This window comes from Oryctolagus cuniculus, chromosome 7 (assembly GCF_964237555.1).
Source record: "Oryctolagus cuniculus chromosome 7, mOryCun1.1, whole genome shotgun sequence".
Lineage (NCBI taxonomy): Eukaryota > Metazoa > Chordata > Mammalia > Lagomorpha > Leporidae > Oryctolagus > Oryctolagus cuniculus.
Window position 1 is genome coordinate 116,929,422 of NC_091438.1, and position 12,936 is coordinate 116,942,357.

Here is a 12,936-nt window from a genome sequence, read left to right on the forward strand (position 1 = left end):
AGTGAGATCCCAGTGGAAAGAATGGGTCATCAAAGAAGGAGGTACCTTTCTCTGAAGGGAGGAGAGAACTTCCACTTTGACCATGGCCTTGTCTAAATATGATCAGAGTCAGTGAACTCAGGGGGCTTCCATAGCCTTGGCAGCTCATGACAAGAGCCTAGGGTGATTACTGATGCCATAAACAAGAGTGTCAATTTGTTAAGTCAACAACAGGAGTCACTGTGCACTTACTCCTCATGTAGGATCTTTGTCCTTAGTGTGCTGTACATTGAGATTTAATGCTATAACTAGTACTAAAACAGTATTTTTCACTTTCTGTTTCTGTGCGGGAGCAAACTGTTGAAATCTTTACTTAATGTATGCTAAACTGATCTTCTGTATATAAAGAGAATCGAAAATGAATCTTGATGTGAATGGAAGGGGAGAGGGAGTGGGGAAGGGGAGGGTTGCGGGTGGGAGGGACGTTATGGGGGGGGGAAGCCAATGTAGTCCATAAGCTGTACTTTGAAATTTATATTCATTAAATAAAAGTTAAAAAATAAAAAAATAAAAAAAGAAGTCTAGCAGCAAACACGATTCTGAGTGGCCAGCTCTGGTTGCAACTCTCAGTGACACTCGATAAGGAAAGAACTCTGAAGAGCTTTATGATGTACTAACTACAATAATCCGTGCTTAGACTCCCCTGTAGTAGAGCCTCAAAAAGCAAGGTGTGGTTTCTGTCTCTAGAGGTGGGATGGATTAGTAGGACAAATGAGTTTATTGATAAAAATAAGTTACATTCTTTTTAAAGCAACATACGGAGTTCTTTTCATGCATCCAGAATCTATCACAGGATATGGTGGTCACTCAGACATTTGATGTACAAACAATTCCATCTAGTTTTGTGCTGCACATCCATTCTGGGAGACCCTATACAATTCTACACAGTAAATCTTACTATGGTTATGGAATAGAAGAGAATATTGATAATCAAAAAAAGGATCTTATCACTATCGCCATACTCCATTTCTATGCACCACAATTGTAGACAGCAAGTGGGAGAACACATGGTGATCCCTCATGTTAACAGAGCTACGAAGCCAGGTCACATATGAGGAGGTCTTCAAAAACCTCATGGAAAATGTGTTTTACCTTTGAATTCCATTTTGCTATGAACCTTTTGAAGCACCGTTGTAAATTAGTTGCTGTACTCATATAATTTGTCAAGCCCAACTTTTGAAACATTTTAACACTATTCATTATTATGTTTCTTATTTTTTTAAAAAACATTTATTTATTTATTTGAAAGGAAGAGTTACAGAGACACAGAAGCAGAAAGAGAGAGGGATAGACAGGTCTTTCATCGGCTGGTTTGCTCCCCAAATGGGTGCAATGGCCAGGGTTGGACCTATCTGAAGCCTGGAGTCAGGACTTCTTCTAGGTTTCCCATGCAGATGCAGGGGCCCGAGCACTTGGGCCATCTTCTACTGCTTTCCCAGGCCATAGCAGAAAGCTGGATCTGAAATGGAGCAGCCAAGTCTCCAACCAGCACCCATATGGGATGCTGGCCCTGTAGGCTGTGGCTTTACCTGCTACAATACAGCACCGGCCCCTTCTATGTTTATTTTAGATTTTACACCATTGGTCTCATCAGTGGAGATTTTTTTTTTAATTTATTCATTTGTTTGAAATGCAGAGTTACAGAGAGGCAGAGGCAGAGGCAGAGAGAGAGAGAGAGAGAGAGAGAGAGAGAGAGAGAGGTCTTTTATCCACTGTTTCACTCCCCAATTGGCCGCAATGGCTGGAGCTGCACTGATCTGAAGCCAGGAGCCAGGAGCTTCTTCTAGATCTCCTATGAGGGTGCAGGGGCCTAAGGACTTGGGCCATCATGTACTTTTTTCCCAGGCCATAGCAGAGAGCTGGATCGGAAGTAGAGCAGCCCACTTGGGATCCATATGGGATTAATTTACTCTGAGGTAATTTTGATTCATCCATCACAACTATTAATTAATATAGAAATTTAATGAATTAAAAATTTCTTTAAATGGTATTGTCTTGCTGCTAATGTTCTATATCTTTCTCATATCAAAATTATGTGGATTTGTCACATGACTGAATGGGAGAAAGAGTTTGGTAACATTTGTGATTTGAAAACTGTACACCTTGAGATTCCTTTTTAATTTTTAAACTACTCATAAATTTTGCTAGTAATCAACTACAAATTAATCTGTTCATAGTTTTTTCTCCTTTGTTTATTTGAAAATTGTAAATTTGTGTGGTATCTTTTTTATTTTTAAGATTTATTTATTTGAAAGGCAGAGCAACAAAGAGAGAGGGAGAGGCTGAAAAAGAGAGTTATGTTGTTCATTCACTGATTCACTCCCCAACTGACTATAATAACCAGGTCTGGGCCAGGCCCAAGCCAGGAGACAGCAACTCCATTCTGGTTTCCTACATGGGTGGCAGTGGCCCAGGAAGTTGGGCCATCATCCACTACTTTCCCAGGCTCATTAGCAGTAAGCTGCTGAGGCTCTAAGTGACACTCTGATATGACATGTGGCATTGCAAATAGGAGCGTAACTTGCTGTGCCACAACACCAGCCCCTCCAATGGCAGAGTTGTTTTTTTTTTTTTATGCTTTCTCTTATTATTTATTTATTTTTTAACTTTTATTTAATGAATATAAATTTCCAAAGTATGGCTTATGGATTACAATGGCTTCCCCCCCATAACGTCCCTCCCACCTGCAACCCTCCCCTCTCCCACTCCCTCTCCCCTTCCATTCACATCAAGATTCATTTTCGATTCTCTTTATATACAGAAGATCAGTTTAGCATACATTAAGTAAAGATTTCAACAGTTTGCTCCCACACAGAAACATAAAGTGAAAAATAATAGATGATTTTTAAATGATGATGAAATCAGATCAGATCTATTGTCATGTTTAATCCCAGTGAGAGTCAAGTTGGGAATTGATAATTTCTTCTTTTTTCTTTCTTTTTTTTTTTTACAGAAGATCAGTTTAGTATACATTAAGTAAAGCTTTCAACAGTTTGCACCCACATAGAAACACAAAGTGAAATACACTGTTTGAGTACTCGTTATAGCATTAAGTCTCAATGTACAGCACATTAAGGACAGAGATCCTACATGAGGAGTAAGTGCACAGTGACTCCTGTTGTTGACTTTACAAATTGACACTCTTGTTTATGGCATCAGTAATCTCCCTATGCACCAGTTATGAGTTTCCAAGGCTATGGAAGCCTTTTGAGTTCACTGACTCTTATCTTGTTTAGACAAGGTCATAGTCAAAGTGGAGGTTCTCTCCTCCCTTCAGAGAAAGGTACCTCCTTCTTTGAAGACCTGTTCTTTCCACTGGGATCTCACTCACAGAGATCTTTCATTTAGTTGTTGTTGTTTTTTTTTTTTTTTTTTTTTTTTTTTTTTTTTTTTTTTGCCAGAGTGTCTTGGCTTTCCATGCCTGAAATACTCTCATGGGCTTTTCAGCCAGATTGGAATGCCTTTAGGGCTGATTCTGAGGCCAGAGTGATGTTTAGGACATCCACAATGGCAGAGTTTTTAAAATAATTTTCAGGGCCGGCGCCGTGGCTCAATAGCCTAATCCTCCACCTGCAGCACCGGCACACCGGGTTCTAGTCCTGGTCGGGGCGCTGGATTCTGTTCCGGTTGCCTCTCTTCCAGGCCAGCTCTCTGCTATGGCCCGGGAGTGCAGTGGAGGATGGCCCAAGTGCTTGGGCCCTGCACCCCATGGGAGGCCAGGAGAAGCACCTGGCTCCTGGCTTTGGATCAGCGCGGTGCGCCGGCTGCGGCGGCCATTGGAGGGTGAACCAATGGCAAAAAGGAAGACCTTTCTGTCTCTCTCTCTCTCTCACTGTCCACTCTGCCTGTCAAAATAAATGAATAAATAAATAAATAAAATAATTTTCAGTTGCTTTTTGAGCATGAATGCTTTTGCCCATTTCCTGACTTGTGACAGTTCTCCAGTCCTCTGCTATTCTAGGAAATTCCTGAATGTTCTCTGCTACCTAAATTCAGGAACATATGTCACTAGAACTGGATTAGTTAAGAAATTTATATATACTTCTTAAACACTTATTTATTCAGTTTACTCCCTTTGGAGGGTATCCACAGCATGTCAGGTTTCTTGCAAGATTCTAGGGATATGGCATTGGGTGAGATAGGGTCCTTAAAGTTTATGCAAGGGTAACAAAACTAAACAGTTGATTCGTTATGATGGAGATAAACTCTGTATGCTGCTAACAGAAGATGGGGGGGGTCTTCTACATTGGCTTGGCACCAGAGAGACCATCTTAAAGAACTCCTCTGTGGGTTGCAGCACACTGGATGAGTGGGTTTTGGTGAGTGGAGACTTGAGAGAAGGGCACTTTGGCCAGAGGGATGGAGGCAGAGGAGGAACAAGGAAGCAACTGGGGAACAGAATTGAGGAGAATTTGGTCCTTTCTCTTCAAGTTCCAATGCAGAATATCTTAGGCAGCACAGTCATTAAGTAATCCTCCGTATCCTCTGCTTGAACTCTTTTGGTGATGGGCAATTCCAGGCTCATGAGGCCACTACTCATCACCAACAATATGTTGGCACAGATGAGGAGTTGGACAGAAATAATATTGCTCTTAACAATGATATGGCAGACACAAGCAAACACATTGCTATGGGGCTGCTAGGGGAGAATGAGAGATTTTATGGCATGGACTTTGAGGAAGCTCTTATTTGCCTAAGTCTTATCGTAAGCACAAGCCATGTATAATCACACCCGTGAGCGCTGCATGCTCCTCATCCCTCTCATGGAGCAGCGCGGGGAGCAGGGTTTATATTTACCCATGATTGTGCTGTCTGTAATAAGAACTTTTGCTTTTGACTCCAGCAGCAGTTTTCATTTAAATAAAAATAAAATTGGAATCAAATGCTGCATTTTGAGCCACTCTGCTCCCTTTGCTATTTACGAATCATCCCTTCTCATTATTTAACCTCAGAAATCAGAGCCTCCGAAGCTGATGAATGTAACTGCATGCATGCTCTCCATTTGTTTATTGACTTGACTTATTCCCCAGCTCCCTTAGGAAAATGTCTCATGTGACGGCTTAACATAGTCCAGTTATATCAGTATTTCTCAAAGTGCAGACTCCAAACCAAGCACATTGGAATCACTGGAAAGTTTTCTACAAAGTAAGATTTCTTTAGACCCCACAAAGGTTTCCTCCATCAGGAATTCTAGAACTAATACCAAAGTATCAGTGTTTCAAGCAATGTCTGTTTGATACCTAGGAATATTCACCTGTTATAGGCATGTACTCTGAGCACTGTGTATCATTACTGGGCCCAAAGTTGAGTAAGAAACACTTAATTCCTTCTCTGAAGTCATTGTCTGAGGCGTGACAGATGAACACATTTATTTCATCCAAACTGGCAAGTGCAGGGTGTGAACACACACATTAGGTTTATAAAGATGACGTGATGACTTGGTGGTGGGTGATGGAACAGGACATTTAGTGCTATTAATAAGAAAATCAAGGTTCACAATTGATTTTTAATAAAAGGTATATTATTTTTTAAAACATTGTTATATATTTTCATTTTATTTGAAGACTGAAAGTGAGAGAGAGAGAGAGAGAGGTCTTCCATTCATGAGATCATACCCCAAATGACCACAACAGCTGAGCCTGCGCCAGACTGAATCCAGGAATATGGAACTCAAGCTAAATCTACCATGTGAGTGACAAGGGACCCAGGAGCTTGAATCATCATCTGCTGCCTCTCAGGGTGAACATTAGCAGGGAAGTGGAATTGGAAGAAAACCAGGATTCAAACCCAGGCACTCTGATACGGGTTGTGAGCATCCCAAATAATGCCTGAACTGCTACACCAAAAGCCCACTATTCAAGATTTTCTTGTATTGTTTATAAAGTATTTTCTTCATGAAAGCTTTCAGGCATGCAGGAAAGTAGTATGAGTAAAACAATGATGATAATGAGAATTTGACTATCGTATAGTATATAATAATATAGTAGTGAAATGCAATTTTTACACCCAGTATATGTATACCACTTTGTCTCTCTTGTTTTGTCAACTCTTGCTCCCACCAGTTCTGCCCAATTTTTGCTTTTTCAAATCATACATCTCATGTCAGGATATATCTTTTAGAAACACTGCTAAGTCTTAGCCTGCCATAGGATTATCATCACACCTGAAGAAATTTACCCTAATGCCTTGGTATCATGTTCAAATTCTTCCAATTATCTCCTGAACGTAACATCAGTGCTAGCTTGTTCACATCAGGGTCTCAATTCAACCCACACATGATGCATTTAGTGGTTGTGCTGTGAAGCCTCTTTCTAATCTAGAACAGTCTTTCCTCCTTACCCCTGATCCCTCACATTTTTATGCCATTTTCTTGTTGAAGGAGCAGAAGAAAATCCCGCATTCAGAATTTGTCTGCTTGCTTCTTTGTGGTGTCATTTAACTGATTTTTCTACTCTTCATTTCTATCATAAACTGGACGTTAATTCTGAAGTCCTGATCAGAGTCAATTCAAAGTTTTGCCCAGAATATGTCATTGTCAGTGCTGTGTGCTTCATGGTTTTCTCATATTAGAAGAAACTTAAAGTCCGGATGTCCCCTTTTAATAATGCTAATTTTAGGAAGTTTTTTTTAAAGATTTATTTATTTGTCTGAAAGTCAGAGAGAAGGAGAGGCAGGGAGATAGAGAGAGGTCTTTCATCCACTGGCTCATCCCCCAGTTGGCTTCAAGGGCTGGAGCTGCACTGATCTGAAGCCAGGAGCCAGGAGCCAGGAGCTTCCTCCAAGTCACCCACATGGATGAAAGGGTTCAAGTACTTGGGCCATCTTCTACTGCTTTCCCAGGCCATAGAAGAGAGCTGGATCAGAAGAGGAGCAGCTGGGTCTCGAACTGGTGCCCATATGGGATGCCAGCACTGCAGGCAGTGGCTTCTCCCACTACACTACAGCTCCAGCCCCATGGAAGGTTTGAATGGTGACAGTATCTCCATTATGAAATTTCCCTTCAATCTTTCATGTAATGGCCTCATCTGTAGAGAACCTTGCTCAAATCAATGATTTCACCAGGGATTGAAGATTGGCAATTCTTAGAATTATGTCATCTTTTCACACTTATTGTCTAGGATGCTTCTGTAAGGAACCATTAAGCTCACAAACTGTGAATATCTGATTTCCCTTAGCTATGTTTCATTCAGGAAAAGCAGGATATAAATGCTTTCTTTTTAGATGCCCATTTTCACAAAGTTGGTTCTTGCTTAAAACTAATGGGGGACACAGAAAATTGAGTTTATTTGTTTTTTTTTTTTCCATTGATCGCTGTGATGGGTATGTGGTTCTGCATGCAGTATTTTACCATAATGCACTTATCACTATTTGTTCCTGGGTCCCTCAGTAGTCTTTGAGAGCTTCCATCTTCTGGTACAAGAAGTCCTGGAATTTTCCTGCTCCAGAGCTTAATCATGACCCACTTCCTAGAGGAGTCCCTGTTTCTTCTGGGTCATAGTATTTGTAAACCACAGTTTGGGTGCTAGGTATTCTCATGACCACGTGCTTGTAATTGTGTCTAGGTCATCTCAGTAGGCAGAGCAAGAAAATACCTACATTTAAAAAAAATTCATGGGTTCAAAGTTATCATTTCCAATCCAAATATAGCTATATAAGGTTTAATTTAACTTTATTGAATTTACACTTGTATCTCTTTTCTCCTACACTGAAAATCTTGGTGCCTGAAAAAAATCACCCTGAGTATTTATTTGCTATGCCCATAAAATATTCCTATTTTCTTTTCACTGTCACTTACTTACATTCCAATATAATTTCTTGAGTGGGAGTCCAGAGGGTGAAGTTTCAGCTGGTATAATGCTAGCTAATATTTGTCAGGTGCTTATTAAGTGGTGGGAAAAATTTAAATGGCTTGGATTTAAGTGGTTGTCTCACTTAGTCCTCGAGTCAATTGTACAAGATGGGTGCTATTAATATTCCCAACTTACAATTGGGGAAACCAGTGAAGCACAAGGTTTAATAGCCTGCTCAAAATCACACAAGTAGTAAATGACAGCACTTGATGTTGGATGGACAGTCAGACTACAGAGCCCTTGCCTATATGAGGTTGTCTGCTTCTGAAAATCGTAGAAAAAGAAGTTGGGTAATGTAATAGCCAAGGTTCTCTAATTCACATGGATCATTTCTTTCCTCTTCCCTGCTGATAAACTGTAGACCATCCCATTCTCTTTGCTTTGCTTTGCTATTGAAGATAGTTAGGTGTCTCACAAATCCTTTCAGATATCCTTGGAGTATTCATTCAGTAAACCAGTAACTGAAGCTACAAAAAAATTAAATACCTTAGAATAAATTTAACCAAGGAAATCAAAGATCTCTGAGATGAAAATGACAAAATATTAAAGAAGGAATTAGAGGAAGACACACACACAAAAAAGGAAAAATCTTCCACGTTCATGGGTTGGAATAATTAATAACATCATACTACCAAAAGCAATTTATAGATTCAATGCGATTTCAGTCAAGATACTAATGACATTCTTCTCAGATCTAGAAAAAATGATGGTAAAATTCATATGGAAACACATGAGATCCTTCCCAAATAGATACAGCAATCTTATACAAAAAAATGCTGGAGGCATCTCAAAAATACCAGATTTCAAGATATACTACAGGACAGTTATAATCAAAACAGCCTGGAACTAGCAAAAAAAATAGATATGTAGACAAATGGAATGGAATAGAAACTCCAAAAATCAATCCATCCATGCATCTACAACCAACTTATCTTTGACAAAGGAGCTAAAATCAATCCCTGCAACAAGGACAGTCTCTTCAACAAAAGGTTCTGGAAAAACTGAATCTCCATATACAGAAGTATGAAACAAGACCCCTAACTTATGCAAAAATACACTCAAAATGGACCTAAATCTATAACCTGATACCATCAAATTACTACATTGGGGGAAGTTCTTCAAGACATTGGTATAAGCAAAAAATTCTCAGAAAAGACCCCAGAAGAATAGGCAATCAAAGCCAAAATTGAGAAATGGTATTGCATCAAGCTGAAAAGTTTCTACACTGCAAAAGAAAAAATCGGCAGAGGGAAAGAGGTGACAGAGAGAATGAGAGAAATTATTTGCAAGCTATACAACTGATAAAGGATTAATAACCAGAATATATAAAGAACTCAAGAAACTCAACAACAACAAAACAATCCAATTAAGAAATGGGTAAAGGACTTGCTCAGACACTTTTCAAAACAGCAAATTTAAATGGTCCACAGACACTTGAGAAAACGCCCAGGACCACTGGCCATCAGGGAAATGTAAACTGAATCTATAATGAGGTTTCATCTCACTCCAGTTAAAACGGTTCTCATACAGAAACCAACAAACAATAAATGTGGGATGTGGGGAAAAAGGAACCCTAATCCACTGTTGGTGGGAATGTAAACTGGGGCAGCCACTGTGGAAGACAGTATAGAGATACCTCAGAAATCTGAATATAGACCTACCATATGACCCAGCCATCCCACTCTGGGAAATTTACCCAAATGAAAATAAATCAGCATATGAAAGAGCGATCTGTACCCCCTGTTTATTGCAGCTCAATTCACCGTAGCTAAGACATAGAATCAACCCAAATGTCCTTCAACTGTTAACTGGATTAAAAAACTCTGATATTTATACAGCATAAAATACTACTCAGCAGTAACAAAAAAAAAATAATAATCCTGCCTTTTGCAACAAAACTGGATGCAACAGGAAAGCATTGCACTTAGTGAAATAAGCCAGTCCCCAAAAGCCAAACACCATATGTTTTCCCTGATGTGTGGTAACTAATAGAGTCCCAAAAATGTAATGTATATGAGTGAAATTGACATTTTGAGATTTGGTGATTGCTTACAGCTCTGGTCTGTACTGTTGAGGAATAGTGCTTTTTTTCTTCTTACCATTTGTTGAACTCTACTTAGTGTAGGGTTAAATTTACGAGTATAAAGTCAAGTCAGGAAATCAATCAATACAGGTATCCCACATGGGCATCAGGGAACCAACTGTTATAACCATCACCCACTGCCTCCCAAGGTCTGCATTAGCAGGAAGCCAGAGTCACGAGCCAGAACCGGGTATCAAGCCTAGGCACTCATATAGGGGATGCAGCCATCTCAACTGAAGTTTTATCTGCTGGGCTAAATGCCTAAACCCTGAAATTTGTTTTCTTTTTTTTTTTTTTAAGGTTTTGTTTATTTATTTGAGAGGTAGAGTTATAGACAGTGAGAGAGACAGAGAGAAAGGTTTTCCTTCTGTTGGTTCACTCCCCAAATGGCCGCAATGGCTGGAGCTGCGCCGATCCGAAGCCAGGAGCCAGGAGCTTCCTCCTGGTTTCCCATGTGGGTGCAGGGGCCCAAGCACCTGGGCCATCTTCCATTGCTTTCCCAGGCCACAGCAGAGAGCTGGATTGGAAGAGGAGCATCCAGGACTAGAACTGGTACCCATATGAGATGCTGGCACTGCAGACGGAGAATTAACCCACTGTGCCATGGTGCCGGCCCCCTGAAATTAGTTTTCAAACAACACAATCAAGGCAATTTATGACAAACCCACAGTCAGCATCTTATTGAATGGAGAAAAGTTGGAAGCATTCCCATTAAGATCTGGAACCAGACAAAGATGTCTGCTATCACCATTGCTATTCAATATAGTCCTGGAAGTTTTAACCAGAGCCATTAGGCAAGAAAAAGAAATCAAAGGGATACAAATTGGAAAGGAAGAAGCCAAACTATCCCTGTTTACAGATGACACGATTCTATAAACAGGGGACCCAAAAGATTCCATTAAGAGGCTATTGGAGCTCATAAAAGAGTTTGGTAATATGGCAGAATATAAAATTAATGCAAAAATCAGTAGCTTTTGTATACACAGACAATGCCATGGCTGAGAAAGAATTTCTAAAATAAATAGATCTTTGTAAAAATTAAGTGAGAGTAGAAGAGGGAGGAGGAAGTATGGTGGGAGCATATGTGGGATTGAGGGTAGGGTGGAAAGTATCACTGCGTTCCTGAATCTGTATATAGGAAATATATGAAATTTTTATACCTTAAATAAAGTTATAATTTGTATTTTGTTTGCCATGATTTTTTTTTTTACTCAAAAGAAAGAATGACTCTAAGGAACAAGACAGCATGATGTTGGTTTCCGGCTTTTTATTAAAACCAAACAGTTCTAGTCACTGGATAATTTCACAGCGTAGTGTGTTCACAATGAATCTTTTAAATACACTAGAGTAAAATGAGGTTTTACTTCTAAATCTTTTAAGTGCATGCAGAATGTTTTATGTGGGGACAAAACTATTGTATGTGATGAAAGTATTTAAAAAAAAAGTTCACTCTTGGACTGTGCTATTGACGCCCCCTAATCCCCTTCATAGGCGGATGGGCAGAGTGCATGACGAGGGAGTTGGAGTGTTTGGCTGTGGCCTTGTTGACAAAGCTCCCGTTTCTGTATGGGGTCAGGAGTCTCAGGCCTGCGTGCTCCACAGGACCCATGAGCCAAGCTGGTGAGCATACGCGGCCACCTTTTCCTCAAGAGAGACACAGTGCTTTCTGATCAGCTACCGAGGGTCAGGTGATACACTTCAGAGGGAAGAGGGGCTAGCCTCCCAGGGGGTGAAGCTTGAGCAAGGGGCAAAAGATCAGGATGAGGAAGTCAGAAAGTTGCTCTCTTCTCTTCCTTCTATGGAGGATAGTGTCTGCTTGCAAACCTTTGGGAAAGTTATATCTGCTGAGGGATTGAACATCTCTGCAGTTTACCATGCATACAGGCATCATAAGGCACATGCCACATTGGGCACACACTCTTTCTTACACTTCTACTTGTCTGCCTCACACTGGCCCTGTTTGCCTTGTACCTCCAAAGTGAATGATCAACATTTGACTCCGACTGATTTGTAGATGATGAAGTCTATATTAAATTTCAAATGCATTGAATTGTTTAATTTGGGGATATACTTCGCTATACACTTTATATAGCAAATATTATATGAGAGTCATGCAGGGCCAGGTGATTAGGAAGTGCCAAAGCTGAATCTATATTCTCATTCTATTGGCTCCAAATCCATTTATTTCATTAGAATGGGGATTTATGGGACATCAGTTAACACAGTTTTCCGATTCAGCCCTCACAGCCATGCTGGGCAACACCCTCAGTGTGCAGATGAGGAAACCAAGAGGCAGAGTTACTGGATTTGCCTGGGATCACACCACAAGTAAGTGGCCTCACTTGGACAGAGTCTGACACCGGCATCATTCCATAAAGCAGTTTAAATCATTCCTGCAGCCTGCAAGCCTCAGCAAGGGTGCTGCTGTTTTAAATGCCCGCAGGGGCCGGGAGTAGACAAGGGGTGAAGCTTGGAGTCAGGAAATTAATCAATACAGGTCTCCCACATGGGTATCAGGAAACCAACTGTTCAAATCATCACCCACTGCTTCCCACGGTCTAATTAGCAGGAAGCCAGAGTCAAGAGCCAGAACTGGGTATCAAGCACATATACAGGGTGCAGACATCTCAACTGAAGTTTTATCTTCTGGGCTAAATGCTTGCACCCTGAAATTAGCTTTCAAGCAAACCTCTCTTATAGCTATGACTCTTGTTTCACTATAACATCTCCTATAAAGTTCTTTCTGCTAACAGACTATAGCATCTGCACCCAGACCATTGCCACTTAAACAGGTGAACAACTGGAATTCTTAAAATAAGGTAGATCAGTCATGAGTTTCCAAGGCTATGGAAGCCTTTTGAGTTCACTGACTCTTATCTTGTTTAGACAAGGTCATATTCAAAGTGGAGGTTCTCTCCTCCCTTCAGAGAAAGGTACCTCCTTCTTTGAAGACCTGTTCTTTCC